General features: G+C 36.9%; 1 long non-coding RNA gene across 1 annotated transcript; it reads right to left on the bottom strand.

The window, feature by feature from the left end:
• Positions 1–8,930: 8,930 nt before the first annotated feature.
• Positions 8,931–18,499, bottom strand: LOC131736852 (uncharacterized). Its single transcript, XR_009328449.1, has 2 exons — positions 16,916–18,499; positions 8,931–10,370 (listed from the first exon to the last, which is right to left on the bottom strand). It is a non-coding gene; the product is annotated as an uncharacterized LOC131736852 (long non-coding RNA).
• Positions 18,500–25,115: the final 6,616 nt, after the last annotated feature.

Genomic DNA, 25,115 nt, shown 5'->3' with positions numbered 1-25,115 from the left:
ATTATTCCTGAAAAAAAAATCAAGTTGACCCTTTTTTTTTACCATGACTTGGGTCTACAACAAACTTAAACGTGCATTCTATTAAAAATGTTTACAATGACTTTGCATGAGCTTAGAATAATATTACAAACATGTTACAATTTTACCTACAGTGACCCCAGGGTTTACAGCAGATAGATTTTTATATATATATATATATATATATATATATACACACACACAAAAATCCAACAGCAGAGTTTGATGCCATTAGCTTGGGAGGCAGGTTTTCAAAAGGTCGGAAATGTAACTCCAGTGTAAATCAACAAATCAGTATGTAGCATTGATTTTGGCATTTTCAAGTGATCATTATGCATATTTCGTTATTAAATAATCGGGCTAATGTGATTTCCGAAATGATGTTGATTTACAAAATAATGTTAATATCTTAAGGAGCAGTGCTACTTATGATAATTTCTTTCTGTTTGCATGGGAATTTAAAAGGAAATCTGTGTTGTCATAATTTATCAGGAGTTCATTTGCACTTGGAAAAGGAGGGTTTTAATTAACGAAAAAGTTCTTTGGCGTTATAAAATGGAATAAACAAACTACAGTATGGCTTTGCTGAGAGTGGCAACAGTTGCAGCAGCAGTAGCAGCAAATGCAATTTTAAAGCTTGAGTGCAAGCCTGAGATTGACAGACCCCGGCTGCGATGCCGCAGAGAGAGGAGAGAGGGTTTACAGGACCTGGGTTAATTCCTTATCTTTACCAGATGACGATCTAAAAACTCAATCGTGTCTGGATAGGGCAGCTATTGTCGACCTCTGTCGGGCTGTGCTGTACCCACCACATATGAAGGTGTTGGCAGCATTGTCCTTCGATGTCTCAAGGGTCACGGGTGACTTGATAAAGAGGGTTAATGATTATATCAGTATCCCACTTAATCAGGAGCAGCTACAAAATATTAAAAGGGAGTTGTATGACATTGCTGGATTTCCCATGCATCCTATAACATCAGATTTCCCTGGCTCCTGTCATGACTTACAGTTTGACACAATCTGCTGTGTTTAATCATTTGAGAGACCCAATACACCAGATGGCATATTAGTAGGTCAGTATTATAAGATTACTTAGATAATTCAATATTCGTAGTTATGGAAATATTTTAGCCTTTTCTATACTTGTGGTTATGAATGAGATTTATTCACTTCTTTTAACCATTTGTAACCGTACAGAACGTTTGTTGTATTGATAAAATGATATATTGTTATTTGCACCCAGTGTAATGTTACTACCAAAAAACGATCAATGTAACTGTAGCCTATCTGAACTCTGGGTACATACATTATATGACAGCTGACCTCTACTGTAGATTTTATTTGAATTATACCAATAAAAACCTAAGAGTAAATAATGAAATCTTGGTATAGAAAACGGCACATTAGATATTACAATAAAGTTTCCTTTGGTGATTGCGGATTTGCAATGCAGGCTTTTAACACCTGTGTCTTATCCACACAAGAACGAAGAACAGGCGTACAAGGACACACAGATCCACTAGGAATGTGATTGATCAGACTGTTGGTTTACTAAAAATGAGATTTCAGTGCCTCGACAAATCAGGTGGTGTGGTTCAATGCGACTCCCAAACCATGGATCTTCATAGTGTGTTGTATCCAGCAGGAAGAAGTGCCTCATCTTGAACCATTGCAGCCACAGAATATTCCTTCAGGAGAAGCTGTCACGCAACAGATCATTGACATGGATTTTGCCTAAACGTATTTCTAATATTGTCAGACTCCCCCCACACTTTATGTACAATATACACTTTCATCTTCACACGTTTGTATGCATATACAATGTTCTTATAATACTGTAAGTGTCTGCGGTTACTTCTAATCAGGTTTATTTATCATGAAGGCGAGCAAAGAGTACCAGAGAAAATGCATGATTTGAGGAATTCACTGAAAAATTAATTATAAACAAATTGTGTATTGGGTTAGGGAGTTCTATTGTAATTGTAAAAGCTTAATAAGTATATAATGAAGTGTTACATGCATGGTATACATGTATAATAACTATCAACTACAAACACAAATGGCACTTCAAATGTATTTATGTATGGCCTACAATTGTACAAACTAAAATATATACAAAAATAGATGTCAACATAAAAAAAAAATTCCAATTGTTTCCCCTGCTGTGTCTGCCACGGTTACAGTGCGAGAGGTGCCACAGAGTTCGACAGGGTTGGGATTGCCTGGATTTGGTTGGTCGTTTGGCCCAGGACAATCTAAAATTGGCTCAGCACCAGCAACAGCAGCAGTACAACCAAAATTCACGTATTCTGACCTTTCGATCAGGAGACAAGGTACTGTTGCTTCTTCCCACTTCAGAATCCAAACTGTGTGCTAAATGGCAAGGGCCATATGAGGTGATTCAGGCTATAGGGAAAGTGAATTATGAAATTCGGCAGCCCGATCGCCGCAGTCAGCGGGAAATTTACAACGTAAATTTATTGAAGCCCAAGCTTCTCGACAGACTGGGAACAGCAAGGTTCATCTCAACTATGTACCTGACGAAGGGATACTGGCAGATCCCCTTAACCCGCACTTGACAGGAGAAAACTGCATTTCTACCCCTGATGGTCTGTTTCATTTCATAACCATGCCGTTTGGACTACATGGTGCGCCCGTTGCCTTACAGAGACTAATGGACCAGGTCTTACGCCCACATTGTGAGTATGCAGCAAGGTATATTGACGACGTGGTTATTTACAATTCCACCTGGCAAGAGCATAGGCTCATGGCCATCCTGCAGTCTCTGAGGATAGCCCAGCTGACAGCCAACTTCGGTAAATGTGCATTTGCCAAATTAAAGACTCAATATTTGGGATTTATTATGGGACATGGGCTGGTGAAACCCATCGCCACCAAAGCCTAGGCTTTGATGGACATGGCAATCCCGAAAACCAAGTCCCAGGTGAGGTCCCTCTTGGAGTTGGCCGGTTATTACAGAAGATTTATCCCTGAATATGCCACAGTGGTCTAGGGGCAGTCTTGTCCCAGCAGGTTGACGGAGTAGAACAATCCATCCTCTATATAAGTAAAAGACAAATGCTCCCCCAGTAGCGTAACTACTCCGTCATTGAGAAGGAATATCTGGTCATTAAAAAACAAACAATAATAAATAATAAAATCTATGCTGCGTGTTCATCCCGGTGAACAAAAATATTAGGCAGAGGAGACATTCCAGAGATCCCTGTTTGCTCAATTGGTGTGCTGTGTTCATCCCGGTGAACAACAGTTGTATGCACAAAATCCAAAAATGAAACCCAAAAACAAAAAACATGAAAAATGGGTGCGCTTACAAGGCGACTTACAGTTGTATACAGATCAAGAATTACAGTACAATTAAGAGCAAGATACAAAATACAGTGACTTCAGTCCTAATAAAAGCATATACAAAACACAGTACAATTTGATATCAGGCAGTTCGAGAGCAGATAAGTGCTGATAGATATATCAGGGTTAGATACGAGTGCAAGTGAAATACAAAATACTACAGATTGGGCTAAGTGCAGGATTAAATACAGTAAAATAGGGAGCAGATAAGTGCAAGTTAAAGTGCATTAAAGGCAGAGTGCTATATTGTCCAGAGGGAGAGTTGAGTTTTACAGGTGTTGTCTGAAGAGGTGTGTCTTGAGGAGGCGCCGGAAGGTGGTCAGGGACTGGGCAGTCCTGACATCTGTAGGAAGGTCATTCCACCACTGTGCAGTGAGGGTGGAGAGGGAGCGGGAACGGGCTATATATATTATGGTCACCTACACCATCTCACACATTTTGCTGAATGCAAGAAATAGTTAACCTCCCCCCCCCCCCAAAAAAAATTATATTATTATTACTTACAGTCGTAAACAAAAATACATTTCAAGAATCACAGTACGTGTAATAATACAATTAAGAGCAAGATAAATACAATGACTTTGGTTCTAGCAAGTACAAGTATGACAAAATACAATTCAATAACGGAGCAGATAACAGTGTCAGTGATAGTTACATCAGGATATAATTAAATACAAAATACTACAGATTAAATAATGTGATATTTACTTTTGTGTGACTGAAGGTAACGGAGGGAAGAAAAAAAACTAAAAAGAAAAAAACTCTGCGGGCCCTAGACGTTCAGCCTCCTCCCCTCTAGGCCTAAAAATATATATATATAGCATAATTATACATAATAGGTGGCATCATATAGCAATGCAGTTTGTTTGTTTTTTCTTTCCATCTAACAAACGATATGGTAGGGTTGGATCCTAGAATAAAGTCCTTCTTTAGATGCTGGTTCCAGATGTTGGGCAACGAGAATTACTTTAATATTGTTTCTTATGTAGATCTTAGAAGCATCTGAAGACCACCGACCAAGCTTTTTTATGAGATGCGCAGGAATGTTTTGCTGTGCAGCTGTGGTTGCAGCTCCGATCCTGAAGGAATGGCACGAACAGTTTGAGGAAAAAGGTCTCCTTTTTGGAGATCTTGCAGAAACCAGTTAGAAACAGCAGGTCCAGAGGTGCGGATCGGGATCTGAAGGCCAGATATCTCAGCATGGAAGCATGGGGACAAATAAAAAACAGAATTAGTGCAAGCAATGTGAACAGTTTCACCTTCACTTAATTTATCAGATTTACTTTGTTTACGAAAGATAGAAGACACCCCTGAGCTGCAGCAGGACCCCAACAGGCAGCCAGAGGGAGCAAAAAAGGTAAATGCAACCAGCACGACACTCTACGTGCTCCAAATGCACAGAATACATGACCCGGGACCGAAGTTCAAGGTCCACACAAACTACAGCAAACCACCTCGACAGGCAGCTAGAAGCAGAAAGAGCAATTAATACAATTAGTACAATATTTTTACTTGCTTTAAAATGTACTGGTAATGGATCAAGGTTTCGGTGGTGATTTTGCCATGCCTGAGGAACCCACAGTAGCAGAGACAAAGTTGTTTTTAGAAGGACGTCCTTGAATGGGGAGAAGCATCCGGAGTGCAGAATGATGATAGAACTCCAGAACTCCTTTGTATTGGGTGGTTTGGAAGATGAAAGTTGGAATAGATCTTTAGATGTCCTGCAGTGACATTTGTATCTTGAATGTTGGAGCAGATCCTTGAATGCCCTGCAGTGATATTTGCGAATTGGAATAAATTGGATCATTTGAGATGGTTTGTTGATCTGGAGGATTGGTGTGCAAGTGAGTGATAGAACATCCAGTTAATCAGGGTTTAGAAGCAAGTATAATAGATTCTAAGGTGACGAGCGGCTTTGTAAATACATGTAGAAATGTCTCTTTAACAGTACAATTTATATATATATATATATATATATATATATATATATATATATATATATATATATATATATATATATATATATATATATATAAATAATTGCATATTATATATATATATATATATATATATATATATATATATATATATATATATATATACACACACACACTGTATATAAACGCATACCACATGTTTTAATAAACAGAAATGCGATAAAGATGGTAACAATTTGATCCAATAAAAATGCTTGTAAGTGCAAAGAGGTATATTATCAGCAGAAGACGGAACCCCGGTTTCTTGCAACAATGTTCTTGCTGTGGTGTATTTAATATCGTAAATATAGCAGAACAAACTCACTGCAATTTAAACTTGTTTTTACTGAAGAATAAACGGTATGTAAATCATAAGAGCTGTCTGTGTTACATGCTGTCAGATCAGGATGTCACTAACACTGAGCATGGCAGCTGCAGCATGCTGTCTCCATATTACTGTACAACTCTACACAATTAAAGGTGTGGTCACCAATTCCATACCCAACTTGCAAAATATAAACATGCTGATTTCATGAATAGATTAACCATTCAGCAGAATGAGGCAACAAACAAGCGAGTACAGACACAAACCTGGCTGTAATGGGGTAGGCCTCTGTTTTACAACGGCAGTTTAAGATTGCACATAGTTACTGGTACACCTGCTGGTCCCTGCTGGAAACACTGGTACTTGAGATGAAAAGGTTGAAAACCACTGTGCTAGACCACTCAAATACATTGATTGAATGCTCAGATTTAGTCTAAATTGGCAACCATAACATAAAAAAACTTCATATTAATGTATATTGACATTCGCATTACCTGTTTCTTCATTAGCATATGTATGAATCCCATCCGGTACAACAACGTTCCTCACAAACTACCAATATGCAAAACTTACACAAACATTGCATAACAGGTACAACTACAATATCTCAGGCAAATGCCCTTCAAAACAAGCTACAACACGCCACATTTCTGCATATTATAAACCAAAACTCATGCAATTAAAATTGACGCCTATACATGTTTGCAGCACACCTTGTTTCCATGGACAGCCAAAAAAATACTGATGATTTCCCCCAGAAATACTTGCATGTTAAGGTCAAAATATGAATTAGCTGTAGATGGTATTAGTCAAGTTGTCTATGATTTAAAAGATAAATCCATCCAGATATTTTTACGCATTTGTTCACGCAGTACATGTGACAGACTGGTGTACAAAACATTTGTGTACATTTTTACATTCCTACCTTGCAGATTTTGAGCATGAGGATTACTGTAACGAGAAACATTTGGCGACAGAGTCACTGAAATGAAGTGCCTGCTGCAAAATAAAACATTGCAATATTTGTCAAGACGTTTTCCTCCCAATTCCTGAACTGGTCTATGCTTGGAGAGTCGAGTCCACAATGCGAAGGTAAGGCACAACGTTGACACGACCGGTGGGGGTACGTAACCAAACAAAGGACAAGCGGTAAATTTGAGAGCATGACAAGACTGAGTTTGTGAAATAGGTTTATATACCTATAGGTTAATGGGAACTTGCCAGTAAAATGTTTGTAGATGAACCAAAGAATGAACTCAGCACTTGTAATATAGATTTCTGCCGAAAACCTTGCAAGCTTTATATTAGTCTTCAAGTATCTCACAACACACTGCATAAGAAAGGGTTAAGTGATGAAAATATATTTCTTTGACTGATCACCTAGGAACGGGGTCATCTGCTTATAAACATCAGCAATGTGCTTAAATTACATGCAGGCACGGAATTATGCACGCGACTCCCGTGTTTATTGCATGGTCATGGGAAAGACTCCAAATGTGAAAAACAAATCATAGATAACATGCTTCGATGCATTCCACGCACCCCACAATCATATATAAATGGAAGTGCGTTATACTTTGAAAACTATGGTACTACATATTTACTTTTGTTACTCTTCGGCTTTTCAAATACTCAAAAGACATACTTTGTGTAAAATGTTTTTGTTTCTCAGCTCTGTTAGAGGGGTGCATTGTAGTAAAATAATTTCTGGTATTCCCTGTCTGCTGGTGTTCCTGTATTGTCTATTATTGTGTAAAGGAGTGGTAACTGAGATGTCAAAAGCAAATGTTAGCATTGGAAATATTACCCCTATTATCTTCTGTTTAAGGTATGTTTTGTTCTTTGCTTGTATTTTAAACTTCAATTTGAAATATGCAGATATGTTAGTGGCAGCTCTATTTGATTTGCCACTGTTTACTGGTAAGGACTCTCTCCTGTACTGTAGCTCAGTTTCACTCCAAGTCGAAATCAGTGCTATTGTGCTGGGTTATATGTTCAACATTTTCCCCCCAAAAACAAAGTATTTAAAAAAAAAAAAAAACGTATTCAAGTTGTGTGTCCATATTTATTTATTTATTTATTTATTTATTTGAAATGTGTGCAATGGAGTTTGTTAGCATTCATTTAAAACCAGAGGCTCTAACCTCACCACTTATTACGTTTAATGAGAAAAGGCAGTATGTCATGGTGCCCTTTGACCTTACTTGTTTATTTATTAGACTTTCACTCACCAGAATAACAAAAAAAAAACCTCCTGAGGTATAGATTATCTCAGTTTCAAGATGGTCCCAATGGGAAAGTGCACATTTAACCGTTTATATTCAGTCATCCAAAAAGACTGATAAAACATTTGATGGAGAAAACAAAAGATTTCTCAAAAATGGCAAAAGGTGGGTATCAATATATTATTGTCAGAACTTATGTTGGTGATAACAGATTTTTATAAACATGTTTTTAATGTATCTTATTTACAGGGATAGAACAGTAGAGAAGTAAAACCTTATTTACAAATTCATATTAGACAACTGAAATTAAGAACATGGTCAAAAAGGGCCTGTTCTTTTAAAAAGTAGGCTAAAAAAAGAAAATATCAGAATACATGACATCACAGATCATATCCAATAGAAAAAAAGATTCCAATTAGGTATAATACTATGAAGAATGGTTCCCATGACTACACTGAAATGTATAATTTAATTAATAATGTATCGGGTAACGTTTTTTGTAATTACTGTTAAGGAAATGTCATCTTGACAGGTTATCTTTGTAAATTAGGCCAATGCCTCAATTGATAGCTAAAGATAAAAAATAAAAAAAATACAGTACAGGATAGATGTAATTGTAGTCTGCAGTAACCTGTAGTGTTATCTCTTACCTGATTAATATCATTGTGTCTGTTCCTCTCTTAATTTCTATATTCTGCTTGCAATAATTGCTTTGACTTTGAAGATTAGAGTAAATACATTTTTGAACTATAAGTCTCATGTAGATTGTATTTCTCTTACCCAAATTCTGCTTCCCTGGTTAACTATGCCATTTTTTATGCCTACACCACAGTATTTTTGTGTTAATATATCTACAGCCCCTAATCAGTCCTCACTCACTAACATGTATATATTTTTTACAATCATTAAAAGCCTTTTTGTTTTATTCAATATCATACCAATACTGTATACAGTACAGTATGTATATGTGTCCTTATTCCAAACAAGGATGTGTATTTAACATGAAAATGTTCAACTATATTGCATCATACAAGCATTTTTTATTAAGATTTCAAAAAAGCAACATTGGACAAACCTTCAAAACACAGTGGAAAGCTGTTGTGGTTCAAATAGTTTATGGGACAGTGGGTGGCAGTAAAAAATCATACATACATACATAATAAGGGCTTTGTTATTTAAGAGTACTTTACTGAATACTGTAAGTTTAAAATAATGTGAACGGAAATATTAAGGTTTCAAGAGGCTTTTGGCTGTCAAACTACAAAAGGGTACATATTTTTACACAGTAGGATGTCACTGTACAACCATTCACCTCTTTAGGAAATACATCTGAGCATGTTTAGCACATAAGTAAAAAAGAAAGGAAATAGCAACAGTAGTTAATATGTTGCCTGGTTAGAAAATCAATAGTAATAACTGCAATTTATTTTGGTCTGTTTATTGTTTAGCTGTTGCAGGTTGACATCAGATTATCTATTATTGTTGTCTAGCAGTATTTTGTAAATTACAAAGCAAAGGCAAGCTACTGTGGATGCTGGAGAAGTCGTGGACATCAATACATGAAACAGGTTCCGGCGTGGTAGGTCTGTAATGTAGAATCCACCCTCAAAAGAGACTGACATCTATATGGTCTGACTAGTCAGGGAAGTTTTCAAATTGCCCAGTCCAAGTTGTTTTTGTAAATAAATGTTCTGCAACATATTGGGTAACCCATAAGCAGTGTGTGGGTGTTTATTTGCTTTTAATAATACAAAAATAACATAACTGGCCTAATAACTTGCACCCTGGTAAAGGTTGGTTACATAATAGGTATACATGTTATACAATGGGTGTAACACGAAACTGATTATGCAGGTAATTCATACGACGTGGGTTATACAAAGGCTACTAAAAATGACTTTTCTCTGCACAAAGCTGCATTCAACAGGCTCATTGTTCACAGAACCTAAACGCAATGATGACAGTTAAAAAAAGTTGTTGTTTTTTTTGTTTGTTTTTTTAAACAAAGTTAACTTATATCATCACAATATGAACAATGGTCTTATGTTATTAAACTTCTCTGAACTGTTTAGAATTTTAGCGGAAGGGTCCCCAGCAAATCATTCACCAAGGTAAAAAAGAAAAAAAAAAGGAAAATTATTTTCTAATAGCTGTAATCCCTGTGTTTTGTTTTATTACTTGTTGTAAATTTAAATCATTTAACCAGGAAAAGCCTTGTGATAATGTTTCCATGGACATCTGGAAAGACTTCGATAAACTTCAGCTTCATTGCTCAAAGAACGGAGGGCAGCCTTCAGAATGCCCAAAAGCCACTTCTGTCATCCCATTAGTGCTTGCAGCAAGACCACAGAAACACTCCTGTTCCATTGCACATTCCTTGATCACTGTGTGCAGAGCGAATTTGGCTTCCATCACAAGCAGGTGCAGGCTGGCGTCATCTCCATTCACCGTAACTTATACCTAAAAGAAAAGAAAAATACATTTATTTTCCCTCCTTTTAAAAATAAATACCTGCGGTCAATTTTACCCACACAAATTGTACACCTTTCAAAGCACCTTCACATAGAAACACAAATTCTGAGGCAAGACAGCAGTTATAAATTCACCTACAGCCTGTCAAGGCCTGTTTTTTATTCAGCTGTGTGCACTACATTATCCATTCCAGATATCTCTAGGCCTTCTGTTATTCTCAACAGGACGCAACAGACCTACACCTCAAAGAGGGCAACAGAACCCCCAAAGCCAAGTGTGAATGAGAACCAGACATTCGGCACATGCTAATCAACACAAATGTAAAGCCCCTACTGAGACCTGAACTTACAGCAGCTGAGTGCACACTGAGACACAACACTGAGTCCAGCCACTCCGCTGGCCCAGAGAACACCATTAAAAAAAAAACATAGCTTGGTTACAAAAGGAATTGTGCGTCCCATAAGCAAAGCCTTTCAAGACTGAACTAAACTTGTTTCAAACTACAGTTTGAAGAGATGCAGGTGCATTTCACAGCTATAGTCAGTTTTGTAAATCATCTATAAAACTCTGGACCTACAATTACATCTTTTTGTATCTCACTGAATTTCTGGGAATAGAGCAATGATGTTGTCAGGCCCTACGGTGTTATATTTAATGCAAGTAGTCTAACTGACTAATATTTCATTATGGGACTTAAGCTTTTTTATTGGGGAACCTGGGCCTTGGTTGGATCAATGCACAAGGTAACTGGACCTTGTCTAAATAATGTAGAAAACTCATGTTATAGACTACAATAACATTAATGAACTAAAATTGGATAACATATTGATGTAGTCTAGGTACACTTGTGTAAGAGCTGAAACACAGCCTCAGCTTCCACCCTTGAAACCTCCAGTTTGATCCAGATGGGAAAATACCAGTTAAGTAACCAAACAAACTGTCTGAACTTATTGAAGTGATAAAAAAAGAAACAAGAATATCTGTTCTGCTACTTTCTCTATAATCCCTGCAGAACATAATGGTATGGCCACCCGTTTCTTTGTGTTCTGCCTGAAACTAAAGCCAGTCTATAAAAAAATGAGACGCTAGTGAATTAACATCATTACCCTGCATAGCTCCCAGCTGAGAAAACACTCAGGTTGCATCCTAAAGCTTCATCCAAGAATGTTTAACTACCTCCTTAAAAGGGAAACACAAGGAAAAATCAGCAAGCTTCTAAAATCAGGCAGCCAAACAGAATAGCCAATATCCTGGACACTGTACACTTAATGTTTTCCTCTCTGCAATCAGATTAGTCAAAAAATTTGATCACCAAGTTTCATCACTAATTTGACTAAAAGTGGACTGCATATCTATGTATTAACCTTGACCTGTTATTTGGTGTTTTCCCAAAGGTGTCATTTATTGACCCCGTAATGTAACACTGATTAAAGGTAGAAAGAGAGAGGAAATATATAGTTTATATATAGTGGTGGTTCCCCTACTGCTTAAACCATTAAAATGAACCCCATAAAGCTGATATTTTAAAAGGAAAGTTCATTAAACTTGCTACAGTATCTTTGTTCCCAAAATCCATATACAGTAGCAGCCAGTGGGCATTAGTCAACAACACAAAACCATCAAACAATTCTGAACACAATGATGAGACCCAGGACTGTATGGCGGGGGTGTCCAGGGGGTGGCCATCATGCCTGACCAGAGCCAGAGCCAGTGTCCCTCTCCCTTCATTTAGCACTCATTTTTTGCAGTATTTTGTTTGCTTTCTTCAACCAAACACACAACAATATAGGTGCCGGCTTATAGAGTGGACTTCGATTTTTTTAGTAATTTATATATATTTTTTTAACCAAGATTAATCTTATTAAGAGGAAGCACTAGATGGTACAAAACATTTAACAAGTAGCAATTGCTTATGACTGTAATTAAAATACTGAGCCTAAGTGCCTTTTGTAAAGAATAAAGCAACCCCTTCCAAATTGAAGAGAAATACCTTTTCCCTGTGTTGGTCTTAAACTACAGTTCTTTTATGTATTGAACATGAGAAGGGATGTTAAATATGCAGGGGAATTGTCACTTAAACACATATCTAAAAAAGTACATTTAATTCCATACATACAGCAAGGTATCTGAGATTCAAAGAGCAACACAAAATGTCGTAGTCTTCTACTGTAAGCAGTTCTTGTGAGGCTGGGGAACTTATGGGCATAATGAACAAGAGAATATATTAATTGCTTAACAACCTTCTTTTGAAATATAATTTAGCAATTTACCAAATTAAGATGACAGAAGATCAGTTGCTTTATAGAAGGATCTGTATTTTTGTTCTTTTGCAAACAAGATGTTCTACTGCAGGGTGATCAGTTTACATTAAAGGTAGACAGTCTTGCTTCTATAGCAACTCTAAATCAGCAGTGTGCATTCTGCACTGACAGCTTACATAAAGGATTTCTTCTCCACAGAGGAAAGTAAGCAGGGGATTTCACAAAGTTCAGTGTATAGATTTTTTTAAAAGGTGCTACACAATTGAGACAGTCCATCCAACAGATGTGGATCAAGGGAGTTATGTCAGACTCTAATATGACAGAAAACATGCACTTTTCACATTAGTTTTGCAATATTTTATTCATTCCACATGTATTTTTAAATACTTAAAGAGACCAATGTGGCACTTGTTTTGTTTCTGCAGGCAGCAAGAGGAGGGTAGTTAACAATTTTTGGCATTTCATCAGATTCCGGTCAAAATCAAATATGAGCACAGCCAAGGTCTGGCTCAGAGGGCAAAAAGCCTCATATGAACTGACATTAGTTTAAGTTGGAAGCCACTTGATCTGATTAAAATCGTATTCAACTGTACCCTTGCAATCATGATGTTTGTGAGCATTATATATCTATCTATCTATCTATCTATCTATCTATCTATCTATATATATATATATATATATATATATATATATATATATATATATATATACAGGGTTGAAATTCTCAAAAAATATATACAAAAAGGTCTAAGTCAAGCAATGCACAATAGGGGCTAAAATACCCCTCACATTTTTTATGTAACAGGCACTACTGCGACTAATGATGTACTTGACTTGGCCATTTTAATACCCATTCTTTCCAGACCCTGAGTACTCACCTACAACAGGACCTGGCCATGCTACAATAATAGCCTTGGATTAGAACATATATCCCTGTTTCTTTTATTTATTTTGTACTTGTTACTTATCTTACAATAATATGTTCTGAAGTTCTAAAAGGTTTTTTTCTTGGATTTCTACACCCTTTCCCTCAGAAATAGGTTTAAACCTGAAAACTCAAATAGCTGTTTATGGTCAGGGAAACATATTTGCAGACTGATTTGAATAATCCTCAGAAGGATACTTGTAGACTCAGGGTCTCCGGGGAAAAAAAAACAGATTAGGCAGGTATGGCTCACCTTGCAAAAGGTATGGCTCACCATGCTGCCTTTATGAAAAATGCTTTCCTGTTAAAAATGTACTGACGGTCTGCCTTTGCACAATATGGAAGTCTACATTTTTCTTTATTGGTTCGCATGCGTACATGTTATGTGAACCCCTGTGTGTGTGTGTGTAATATATATATATATTACAGGGCAGCTGGCTCTTTGAGCTAATATATATATATATATATATATATATATATATATATATATATATATATATATATATATATGAAAGAATAGTAGCTTCAAAAACTATTTTTATTGAATTTTACATTTCGCATAGTTACTATGATGTTTGCAATCAATCTGGATGTGTCTAGGATTCCAGTATTGAGTTATCATTTTCCTCTATATACTGCATTTGTCTTCACCAGACTTTACCTAACTGTGCGCTTTCTTGTAGAATTCTCGCAATTTTGCTACAGTATGTATCTTGTTGTTCTTGGAACAGCATTCACAAGTACATATAAACCAATTAGATGATACAGCTATATGCTAACATTCTTCTAATATGTTAAGTCTTGTCCTAAATATTGAATATTGGATGTTAACTACCCATTGCAGGGACTGTCTCATGGTTCTAACAGAACCCTGAAACACTTTGAATGATTGCAACTATCATAACACAGTTGTTCTAAATACTAAACAAATGTTCAGATTGGGAGTTACCTGCAATCTGACTATGGGAGAGCAGAAAAAGGCATATTAATAAATAAGCAAAATGCCGAACTGAATCTTTTCAATTCCAGCCAGCTTTTACCATTCAATCTTTTGAGCCTATGTGAGACTGTGTGTAAATGTTTATGTGCGAGATAGTGTGTATAAATGTGTAAAAAAAAAAAACTCTTATTCCCCTAGCAACAACAGCAGCCTATCAGAAAGCCCCTTCCTTCACTCACTCACTGCAGCTCCCCAGTCTGTGAGCGGAGCCTGAAGTAGGTCAGACCTGCATTTCAAATGATGCTACGGTCTACTGACCCTACCCTCCCGTCTGTCTGCCTTGCCCCATAATAACCTCAATTGCCTAGTGACACAATGACATACTACCCTGTTAGAGCGCAGTCAAATCAGCCTGCATTATTCCGCCTCCAGCATCACTGACAGGCGTCTGCAGACCCCAGCAAGGGGGCAGCATCAATCAAGCGGCCATTCATGTCCTGCAGTTCACGCTCTAGACAGGCCACTGCATTAATGACCAGCTGTTTGAATGAATATACAAACAAAATAATGTCTTCCACCCTGTTTGACATACAGAACACGCCATCCCGGTCTGTTAGGTTATGGCCAGTGACTTAATTTAGACTTTAAATGAGAACAGCATCGGGGGAGATCAGCTGTGAATAACATATTTAGTTTAATAATGAAAAAAAAAAAAGAAAAACAATTCCCTAGACTCGACAACCATATTTATCAAAAGAACATTCCCCTTTTTGGTGGCAGCGTAATGCCTGCTCCTGCTTTTGATATGCAAAAATGGAGGGGGCCATAGCTGCCAGCTGATTGTAGAACAGATACTTCCAGTTTCCTGACTGGACTCCTTCACAAAAGCGAGACTTTTCCAAAGTTTTATTCAGATATAAACATAAGTGTCATGAAAATGCAGCTGACACTGTATGCTCCTCGCCACCCTCTTTAACCCTTAACCTTTCAGACACTACAAGAACATAAACAGACTCCTCCTCAAAATGACAGTTGTGTTTAGACGCATAACTGCAGCAGTGCTGCTGAACGCTGTCGTTTCTGCCGGACGTGTACAGGGGGCAGGTTGATTTGTATCATTATAGGCTGGTGTCTGGCAACATTAGGCACCACCAAGAAGTGGAAGAAAGGTTTCTTAAAAAGCATTCAACCAATTAAAAGCCTTTTCAGTTACACAGAAATTGTATGGTGAGACATTTACCAACAGGCTAGTTCTGATGCAACTCTGGAAAAGTAATTCTCTCACTTGTAATTCATTATTTAACCCCAAGATTTGTTTTCATTGTACTGGACCATGTTATCAGAACACATACAGTGTTTATAATAATATGAGCTTGAATTAATGTAAATACATAATGAATGCACATTTTGTCCAGTATACTGGACACTCCAGCTAGACAAATAAAAACAATCTTCAGATGATTTAATCAGGTTTTTTTTTTTTCACTTATGCTGCTTTACTTAAACATCAAGTGACATTGAATTCAAAATGTGGAAATTCTGATCCTCAAGTGCTATTCATAAAAAGAGCAATGGTAACATTGGGACCAAAATAATAGAAATGTATATGTACTGGCACTCAGATATTGTTATTAAAATGTAAACAAATGTGATCTTTAAAACTGCAACAAACATTTTTGGAGGTGAAATTTCACCTTGTGATCAGCAGTGATTGATTCATTTTAACCAAGCATTTCATAATATTTGTATTCATTCATAACCTGTATTTTGGATGTAATAGTTGTTGTAGCTAAATAATTTCTAAAATCTTACCTATCATGCACTTGCATTCACAATATAGATCTCACATGTACAGTTGTGAAAGAAACACATGATAGCAAACACACATTTCATTTTAAAACATGGTATCTGGCACAACACGTCAAACGTTAGCAGCTGGTTGGTTATAGACAGGAAAGAATGCCCTTAGAGATGGGAACAATTTCAGGAAGTGCAAGATAATCGATAAACATGTCTTGCAAACAGATTTCATTAACCTGGTATAGCATGAGGCATCTTGTTTTCAAATAAAAATACATGTTTTCAAAAACTGTACATTTGAGATCTATATAGTGAATAGATGCACAATGCCTTTATCTAACAAACTGGTGGGGTGGAAGAGACCGTTTTGGGGTGTTTACATGAAATGATTTATATAAAAAAACAGCTTTTGTTGTTTTGGCAATAGAGGCGGAGAAGAGTTTAAGTATATACAATTTCATTGAAGGGATTAACACTGTAACCTGCTGGGAAAAAATGATATAGGAGTATGGGCTTGTTAATTCACGCCTTGCATTATCAAGAATAAAACAGAGCCTCTGTGTTTTTGTGGGGTATTTTTGCAACCAGATTTGATTTATGAACGTACCAGCTGTGCTGATCCAGTTGCGCCGATGTTTTCAGTTGCCTATCACACACGGCTATTCTTGAATAGATACTGCTGCTGACGTAACCATGAACTACTAATTACAAGCCGTTGACATTCTGCTTGTCTGTGCAGCTTTGAAGTTCTGATTAATAGCCTCTGTGTTCATATTAGTATCTACAAGATCCCTGCAGCCATTCTTTTTTCCTCCACAGTGCAACCCTCAACTTTGCTGAGCACTACTTTTTTTTCTTTTCCAATGTTAAAAAAATCTCTCTCTTTTTTATTTTGTTTTTCAATATGTTTAGGGTAATGAGACCCACTTCCAAGGAATGTCTTACAGCAGCTGGATAAACATAATCGAACACACCGGTTTGCATTTGTGGAACTAGCTTTCAGCTGAATGAGAAGATCCAGACAGGCATCTTTGTAGTCAGCCAAGCTTTTAGGATATTCCTTCAGGAACATTTTCATGCCAACCTGGGGTCTTTGCCCGGTCTGAACCAATGTGAGCTGCCAAACCCTCTGTAGAGATAGCTTCTAATGATACTGGCTCCCTGTGATTGGTGGGGAGCTGCCAAGCAAAGTCAAAGGGAATAGCTGTGAGATGAAAATGAGGGTAATATTCATTTCCCATTAAAAAGGTATTCAGTCTGCCCTGTCCGTGAATGAGATTGGGGAAACATCTTAATGTTCTTGCACATAAAAATTAGCAAGACTCTCTTCAGAACAGTGAGACATGACAGGAATTGCAAAACTATCAAACTGTAGCAGTAGGTACTACCCTGGAAATCAGACCACTGATTAGGGTCCAAGTTGTTGAAGTTTTGTCAGTAGTTTCTTCCAAATAAAACAAAAGCAGTCCTGTTAAGAATAAAATGGAATAGTGATGAGGAATACATAAACTAAAGTCTTTAAAGCAAAGGAAATAGTTTAGGTCTCACTCTGCAAAACAAAACAAAAAACTGATAATGCATTTCTCTCAGGTAGTCTGTCATTCTATCCTCGTGCTTCCTCAGTCAGTTATCCCAATTAATGTCCAAATACAGATGTTGGGTTGGGGGCGGGCTTAATATACTTGAACAAAAAGCATGTGAGAAGCTACAAGGCATTTTAGGTCATGATGTGAAGCAACTAATAGTTTGTTTTCAGTGTTTAAGAGGTGAAGTTCATTCCATTAACCAATAAGCTTCTTCCTGCTTTTCTGCAAGTCTGTCCTTAACCCTGATTTGGCATAGGAGGAATTAACCCTATTATATCTGACTACATGAAAGAAATGTATATAAACTGAGTTTCTTATAATAGCACTGACTATTATGAGATCTTATCTTAAATGTTACAGACTATGCCAATAAAAACACTTTAAATTATGTTACAAAAAAAAGCTTTTGGGGTCAATTTGGTGTTATGACAGCAGTTACCACAAAGTAGAAGCTAATTAAAAGTTGTGAAGGAAAACATTAAATAAAACGTATTTTAGTCACAGTGTAAACAAAAACAAAATCCTCTCAAAACATTCTTTCTACTTGCTGAATAATAAACTTTAACATGCTTCAACAAAAACCTTATACCAAAAGTTTAGCCAGACCATTCATCACATATACCAGCCCCCCCCCCCCCCCCCCCCCCATGTAATTTATCAATGTAAAGACATTATTCTCTATTACAAGCCAATGAAAATGACATATTGCTATATACTCATACACAATGTTCAAAGCCTACAACAAAAACACTACAAGGACTGGTTAGAAACACGTGGACTTGTATTATGTTTCCACATGTCAAATATAGCTATATAACTGAACAGATGTCCATGATTCCTTTGGAGGATATACCTCAATGTTGCACAATAAAGACCATTTTCTTTTACTTCTGTGACACCTATATCAAAATAAAAATAGATGACCTGCTAACTGGGCACTGGGTCACAAAGTAAAATATTTATTTATGTAGTGAGCTCAAGCCAATGGCTGGCTGACTCACTCTGCAAAATACATCAGGAAAAATGTGCATCCTTCCAAAGACAAACCATTACAGATGCATAAGCAGACAGTGTTTTACAGTGAGGAAACATAATGGGTTAATGACCCCAACCAGACTAATAATGCAATCAGCTGAAAAAAAGTAACCCCCTAGGGTCTGCAGTTGCGTTTTAGAAATGATATTAAGCTTGGAACTGTATCAACAATATAGCTGTATCAGCGTTCAAAAATTGCAATTTGTTTCATGGTTAAAGAATCTTGATTTATCTGTGTAAACAAATCCAGGTATATCTAATTAAGAGGAATGACCCAGCTATGCTTTATGTTAGATGAAGCACGTATAGCGTTCAGCAACTGAAGAGTTAAATAAAAAAACAAAGATATTGGGGGGGGGGGGGGGGAGAGAGAGAGAGAGAGAGAGAGAGAGAGAGAGATCTGTGGTTAGAGAAATCCCACAACTTGCTTGTTTCTGAAGCTCTCCTTGTTCAGGAAATGGGTGTAGAGAGGGCTGTTGCTGAAAATATAACGCTGCAATCAGATCTGGGGACCCGGTGATGTGACAAATTTCCTGTACAAACCATCAGAATATTTATATAGAAATGCAAATATACGTGGCCACGTATATGTACACAGAATGCCGTCATGTCAAGCTGAATTCCCAAGAGACCCCTGTGAAATCACCTGCCCTTGTAGGTCCTTACAAAACGGCAGGTCCTCCAAATACATAAAATGGCTATTTAAAGTGTGTCCTCACTTTGTTTGTAAATTATGCTGCCGTCTGAGGGGGAAAAAGGAGGATACATTGGATCGAGCAATCAAGCAGCACAGCATTTTTTTCCTGTGGCTTTGCCTTGACAGGGGGATATATCAAGACTGCTCATCTATCCATCACCGACAAAAGCAAACCCCATTGCATCATTGTGGTTTTCTTGTTGTTGTTGTTATGCCCCTTTTCTCCACTCCCCCTCCACCCAAATATAATCATCAGGAGCTGAGAAGACTGAGTTTGGTTTATTTTCATCTTCTTCATGTTTCTCTTGCTGAGTGCTTGTCCTGCAGTTTACCAATTTTCTTTGTCCTCTTTCCTTCCTCTCCACCGACACAATGGACGACGACAGCATCACACTCGCTTATCGCTGTGGACTATTATAATCACGAAAGACCTCAAAAAATGGATTTTGTGGAGCAGCAACAGCAGTAGCTCAGGTAAAAAAAATGAAAACAATGCTGGTTTAAATGGCTCGATTGTCTTCAATTTGGGAAACACCAGCAGGCAAAAGCAGCTTCTTTTGCCAGCAGCATTATGGAAACAAACAAAAAAAAAGTAGTGAAATGAGGTTAAAAAGCACTCGCTGCCTGATTTGCGGTTCCCTTCTCCCAATCCCCGTATTTATTTTATTTTATTTTAGCTCTGTGTACGGCTGTATATAGATTCAGAGCCACACAGCTTTTCCTCCGACACTCTGCAGAGCACCAGCATCACATGAGAAACCACATGATGAACAGGACTGCTCGGCTGAATTGGTCAACTACTGGGCAAAAAAAAAAAAAACTCAGACGATGCTTGCTCCCTTTCTAGTGGCTGATAAATAATTTCCTATTTTTTCCACCTGGTTTTGAACCTGTAAAGAACAGGGATGTACAGAGGATGCTGTTCCACAGATATTAGCTTGATGGCAGTACTATTACTTGTTAGGTGGCACAGCACAGTCATATCCATCAAAGTTCCTGTAATGAGTACTGTATGTACAGTATGAATGTATTGCAGCTGATCTCTGGTTTATTTTCTTTTAGATTTATTTGTTCCATTGACAGCTTTTTTTGCGTTTCTAAATAGTTTAGGCACACAGTACTACACTGTGTTTAAAGAGCAGCTATATACTAGAGCTTAATGCAATTCTTCCTTTCTCCTAACAAATTTCCTTTTTCTCAATTCTTTATTCCTTTTTTTGTCAATATGCATTCTCAAGTGAACATTTCTACTGTTCAAATTGCAGTTTTGCCCTGTCAATAAATGTGTTTTTTTTTTTTTTTTACACTTACTTACCCAAGGTTAAAAACATATTAAATAAAACAAAACACTTGTTCACACCTAGACCACAAGCATTTTAGGTTTTGTGACTTGACATTACTATCTTAAGTCCAACAAGATACATGGAAAATGACTACTTAAAATTAGAGATATATATATATATATATATATATATACACACACAATTTCAGGGGTGATTATTTAAGCTACGTAGGCATTCTACAATGTACTGTATATTTTGATGTGCCCTGTAACATAGAATTGTGCATGCCACAGCAAACCAAGAATAGTCTTTAAGCAATAAGAGTGTAGTCAGATTTCACAGAGCACAGACTGCCATAAAGGAAGACTACCATGCCACACATGCAATTGATTGTGTCTGTGTTACTTGCTTTGATGAAAATATATGTCAGTTAAGGACAAGACTCTCATCTCATCAGAAGGGTACTTATCAATATATATAAAAATGAACCGTCCTGAAAAGACCCTTTCCATGCAGAAAAAAATATAAAATTAGGTTTAGACAAACAGACAATTACACTTATTAGATGTTCTTTACTCCCACTTCAACAGTACAAGCATATGATGAAGTTAAAAATGATTTTAAGAACACCATACATAATGCCCCCTTTTCACTTAAATAGATCAACTAAAGCTGTACATACCAAATGTATTTACACTATTATTTAAACTATTAAAATCTACACAAACTATAATCTTTGTCAGGTATGCATGTTTCACCTATCATACGATGCTTAAAAAAATTAAAAAATGTTATTAGCCCAAACCAATTAAACTCATTCCCAGGTTAACTGACATTCTTCTAAGTGTAAATAAACAGAGCTGTATGCACCCAGAAGTGACTGTTTTCAGCATAAAGGTGGAAGAGCTATGTTTATTCACCTGCAAGTGGTTTGACCTTGCAGAGAACTGTGTCAGGAAGTCAGTTTTTCCATGCTTGATACTGTAAACAAACCTCATTGCATGTTGGCAAGAATCCAGATGCTAAACAAGGTCACAAAAAAGATGGTGTGAAAAATAAAGACTGCTTCCAGACTACAGATACACAGAGTGGTTGAAGTGACCTGAACACAAACACACACACACATCCCATCTACATGCAGGCTCACACATACCTTGTAACTCTTTCATGTTGACTTGTAATACCCGGGGAGAAGAGGGGGAACCCACGTACACATGCATATGTCTGGTGTGGCTTACCACCAGTGCCTGCTCTGGTGTGAACATGCAGTGAGCGCTTCACGGGTGACTGACTTTTGAAGGTTGAAGTGTGCAAATCCGAAGAGTGATCTTGAAAGTAAATGAAATGCGGGTAGTTTAACTACCTCTTCCTTGTCAAAAGGGACACGCACTGTTTTTGTCAGCATGCTTTTTATTTTGTTTAGCAGTTAAATGAGGTGATGAAACGTAATACATTTTTTTTGTGTGAAGGGTTTGGTACTCTTTGCACCTTTGAGTACTCATCAATCTGAATTTGACAGGGTGGTAAGTTACAAATGTGTATTATGTAGCATCCATATTACAGATACAGCAACACGGTAAATTTTGATGAGAAGGTGCCACTGTGGTATCTGTTGAGGAGAGAATAAAGGAAGTGTAGTAGAATTTTATTTTAAAAAAATAGCTTCGTTCATATTTTAACCAGCAAAGTTATTATTATTTATTTCTTAGCAGACACCCTTATCCAGTGCGACTTACAATTGTTACACGATATCACATTATTTTTACATACAATATACATTATTTTTTACACATTATTTTTACATACAATTACATTATTTTTACACATTATTTTTTACATACAATTACTCATTTATACAGTTGGGTTTTTACTGGAGCAATCTAGGTAAAGTATCTTACTCAAGGGTACAGCAGCAGTGTCCCCCACCTGGGATTGAAGCCACGACCCTCCGGTCAAGAGTCCAGAGCCCTAACCACTACTCCACACTGCTGCCCAGTTAAACTGAAGGATATATTAAAAAAAAAAAAACTACATCTCCTTGAGTGAGGTAAAACTACAAGAAATGTAGTACTTTAACTGAACTTGTCTATTTAATTAATTTTCTTATACCTACTGTACAGTCAGGGCCGGATTAAGTTTAATGGGGGCCCGGGGCTGTTATCGTTTTGGGGGCCCCTCTTTGCATATTCATTTGCTTCCCTTTACTGTTTTACTACCACCACACTCAATTAACATTAATGTCAAATTATTCAGTCTTAGCTGATCCATATTTTACCTGATTCGATGTTTCTATTAGCTCCAGTTTTGAAAATGAGCATTGGCCACAGCGTTAGTTACTGGCAGTTTCAAATACAAAATGGGAAGTGCAAACTGCAGACTCTTTTGTCGTAATAGCAAGTTATCTGGAAATGTTTTGTCCTTATGTCTTACAAATATGTACGTGTATAATAGGTTTGTAGTAAATATATATGCAGTCAAAAAATGTTTAGCAAATAATACAAGATAGTACACAGTGTAATGTTTTTTATTATTATTTGTGTAACGCTACAACTTGTCTGTTTGTTTTTGTTTTTTTTTTATTGGGGAGGGGGGGGGGGGTCCAAATGAGGTAGGCTGTGTTTTAAGACAACCTAAAAACTTCATGGAAACCCGGTTAAAGAAAGCTCTGTGATATCAGTAAGTCGCGCAAGGCCAAATTGGAACTCAGGCACAAACATACTGCCTTCGGTATTTTAATATATATTAGTTTATTTGCATTTGGAACGAGAATTTCTCAGTCCAAAGAAAACTACACAGAAACACACACAACCTGAAACTACTACCAAAATAGACTGAGAAAAAGGTGAGCCTTATTTTTATTTTTTCATGGAGATTGTCCCACTGTAATCCTCCTGTTGATTTCTTTCCAATGTATTTTCCGAAGTACTGGTACCTTTACATACATTTGTTGGTACTGTATTTGTATTGTATTAAAATACTATGTTCATATATATATATATATATATATATATATATATATATATATATATATATATATTGGGGCCTCTCAGAATCTGAGGCACTGGGCAGCAGCCCCTAATGCCCCTGCGTTAATCCGGCCCTGCCTATAGTTATTGACGATATGTACACTGCCATTGACTGCAATGGTGCCTCACTCTAACAGTGCTGGGACTGGGCTTAGCAGTTTGTTTTTTTACCAGACTTACTGAAGGTGTCTGATGTCTCTGTTTTGAATAGCCAATTAACTCTCACCAATTGATGAATTCATACATCACCAGGAAGGAATCTAAGACTGTATTTTTTTTGGCCTTTTTAACTTCACAGTTCATATGAACATTCCCATATTCAATTATTGATCCAATATGACAAATCTTCCTCTTTTTATAGTCTGTTTACATTAAGTTTATTTTCCCCACAAATAACTTATATTTTCCACTAAAATGATAAGACTGTTTACTTCTTATATGAACAAATACAGAGTCCCCCCTCCAGTTATTTCACTATCTGCCTTATTTCGCTATCTGCACACAAGAAAATGAAATATCAAGGGCAGTGAATTATTGGAGGATCCTTAAACATTAAAGCCCAGTGATTGTACTGTCAACATGGCATAACAGTAAATTAACCGTGTTGTGAAGCAACAAGGGAACGCTGTAATTCAGGATTTGGTTCCTTTCTGTATAAATGACAACAGTGAATACTCAGGAGAACACAGACTCTCTGGTGAGTTTATTAGTCTCTTGGGATCAATCTGGAATGAAAAAACCTAAACAAACTCATTTTGTTGTTCAAACCACAATTGGGAATGCCATAGGAAATTTACATACAATTATAACCATGTTCACAATGTACTGCTCTGCCATATATCTATATAAGCTGCTCTAAATAAATAGCCCACTACAGACAATATTAACAGGTTCAGATGTAAGAAACCTGTGAAAATTTAGGACTATACCACAGCACAGCGATTTAGTCAGTTCATAATGGTATTAATGCTTAGATCTGTTGTGAAATATACAATTCTACTCAATAGACTACATATTCTTCTCCAATTAATACTATAGAATTTTAATTCAGAGGGAACCACAGGCTCATAGATTTTGTCACAGGCATTTCAGATCCCCTGGTCTATTTCAGCTTAAGTCAAAAGAGAACGAAAGTTATTTCAGCCTGGTGTCTACCGAGGGGCTATATGAAATTAATTTT

This window comes from Acipenser ruthenus, chromosome 4, assembly GCF_902713425.1.
Source record: "Acipenser ruthenus chromosome 4, fAciRut3.2 maternal haplotype, whole genome shotgun sequence".
NCBI lineage: Eukaryota > Metazoa > Chordata > Actinopteri > Acipenseriformes > Acipenseridae > Acipenser > Acipenser ruthenus.
This window is presented reverse-complemented; position numbering and strand designations above follow the sequence as displayed.